The sequence below is a fragment of the Portunus trituberculatus genome, chromosome 2, assembly GCF_017591435.1.
Source record: "Portunus trituberculatus isolate SZX2019 chromosome 2, ASM1759143v1, whole genome shotgun sequence".
NCBI lineage: Eukaryota > Metazoa > Arthropoda > Malacostraca > Decapoda > Portunidae > Portunus > Portunus trituberculatus.
In genome coordinates, this window is record NC_059256.1 from 13,895,153 (window position 1) to 13,897,652 (window position 2,500).

The following is a 2,500-nucleotide window of genomic DNA, read 5'->3' on the forward strand; positions in this document are numbered from 1 at the left end:
TTAACAGTCAGACTCCGGTGCTCACTCAGGGCAGGAAGGACAGGCAGGGACACCTTCTTTTCTGGTTTATTCGCCACAAAGAACACACAAGAGTACAGCGAATGGACGCCCTTCCTTGTGTGTGGCCCGGCTGCAACTAACTGGCAGGTAGCAAACAGCACTTCCCCATGCCGCTGCTTCTCCCACTATAGCGCAGCATTCATTCCACTACCACGCAGCTCACAGGTCACACAGCACCTTTCACACTACGAAGGGTGGCATCAGTTAGAGCAATCATCTAAGCACCTAACCAACGCTCACTCACGCCTCATCCATGCTTTACAGAGGAGACAGACGAAACAGCGGTGAAGTGTAGCGGGCGGCGATCAAGATTGTTTAGGCGTTGGCTTTTTCGGGGATTTCCCGGCCTACGGCGGTGTCACACTTGTACCAATACGCACCTCAAGTCAGGTACTTAATACTTCGAAATTGAATGGTGTTGTAGTACATACACAATGTGATGCTCGAAAAAGGCAAATTAGTGTAATCTATCTTTACTTCTAAATATTTATATTTTGCATTGTTTTGGCAAACACAACAATATTTGAAAACGTTTCCTCAGAGTAGCGTTGTTTGGGATGTGACATGGAAAGATGTAGGGTGGTATCATCAGCGTAGGAGTGGATAGGGCAAGAAGCTTGGTTAAGAAGGTCATTAATGAAAATAAAAAGAGATAGGACAGAACCCTGAGGAACACCACTGTTAATAGATCTAGAAGAGCAGTGACCGTCCACCACGGCTGCAATAGAACGCGACAGCAAAAGTGGTGCCATCAGGATGAAATAAAGGAGGTAAAGATGAAGAAGTGAAGTTATTGGAAATGTTTTTAGCCAGATGCCAGAAGTCACGAGTGGAGTTCGAGTTGCATTTTCATCTGAGAAATTTTATTTTCTATTAAATTGATCTCTTAGTTCCACAACAGCCAATACATTCTTCTGACAAACATTTCGCAAGAGCAACAGAGGAAAAGAAATTATCACCATATATCTTGAAGTATCTTCCCTCTAGTTTTGAAGATAATTCTCCCACTTCACCCTAAATATTTGGAAGGCTTTGCATTCTAAGATTTTTTACCAGTGTAGATTTGAAACAGAGATATGACCCTTGTCATCTGCTCTAACCCACACTTTGTAGCCCCTCTTTGTTGGCTTCACGGGCATATATTGTTTGTATGAGCACCTACCTTTGAATTTTATCATGCTTTCATCTACTGATTGATCTTGTGATGGATGGAAACATTCATCAAACTGTTCATTTAGTACATTTGTAATGCAGTGGGTGGGATGGTTTATTAGAAAAATATAAATATGAAGATTTAAAAGTTTATTTTTGACAAAAATGGTAGTGGTAGCTGTTACCAAAGGCGCTGGTCATAGATTTTGAAAGATTGACACTGAACAAATCCACATACTTTACAAATCCACTTACTTTATCATAAACTGATGGAATAATAATATTAAATGAACTTTCGGCACTGTCCCCGAGAAACCGTCCCTCGCGCTCGCCTCGATTCCCGGCTCCCACTTCTCTGCTCCTCCACCCAGCTGATTTGACGTCACATATATGAAGCCAAGCTATTGGTGGTCTGATTTGACGAGAGAGAGAGAGAGAGAGAGAGAGAGAGAGAGAGAGAGAGAGCGATTTCAAAATTTGATTTCAAAACTGCCCTCCTACGGCTTCTATCCTTCTCTCTGTAACTTCATCTCAAGTTTCCTTTCCGACCGTTCTATTGCAACCGTGGTAGACAGCCACTGCTCTTCTCCTAAATCTATTAACAGTGGTGTTTCTCAGGGTTCTGTTCTGTCACCCCCTCTCTTCCTAATATTCATCAATGATCTTAACCAAACTTCTTGCCCTTGCCCTTGCACTGTGTATCACTTTTCATTATATAGTCTTTTTCTGCGAAGCGCTTCGCAGAAAAAGACTATATAAAGAAAAGTGATGGCGGACAATCGCGTAGTATTTGGAATAGCGATACACCGGACGACCTCCCTTACTACTCCACACAAGGTAAGCCAAAATTTTTCTAAGTCCAAAACATAAACACCAGTGATACACAGTGAACACCATCACAATCCAAACTTTTCCGTGAAATATCACCATCACCATCACTATTAAGTGAAGCACCATCACCAAATAAGTGATGTATAATACTGATATTTTGCCTAAAATTTCATACCTCGATGGCCCATCGCTTTCCAATATTTTTCTTAAAATATCACTAAATCCCATCACTATACGGAGCTATTTCTTCTCCTCCCCAGACATGTATAAGCCACTTTACGAAAAGAGCCAGGGCAAGCAACACCACAAAACCCGCTACACGCCAAGACTCTATTGGAAAATAGCTCCCAGAACATTCTGCGACGACCACTTCTCAGAACTCTCACCAAACACTATACCGAGCTATTTCTTCTCCTCCCCAGACATGTACAAGCCACTTTACGAAAGGAGCCAGGGC

At 42.3% G+C, this 2,500-nt stretch overlaps 1 long non-coding RNA gene across 1 annotated transcript in view; it reads right to left on the minus strand.

Moving 5' to 3' along the window:
• The window catches only part of LOC123507198, an 8,262-nt gene extending 6,652 nt beyond the window's left edge, over positions 1-1,610 (minus strand). Inside the window, exon 1 of the long non-coding RNA XR_006675615.1 lies at positions 1-1,610. This exon is cut by the window's left edge and continues 32 nt beyond it. This is a non-coding gene — a long non-coding RNA (uncharacterized LOC123507198).
• Positions 1,611-2,500: the final 890 nt, after the last annotated feature.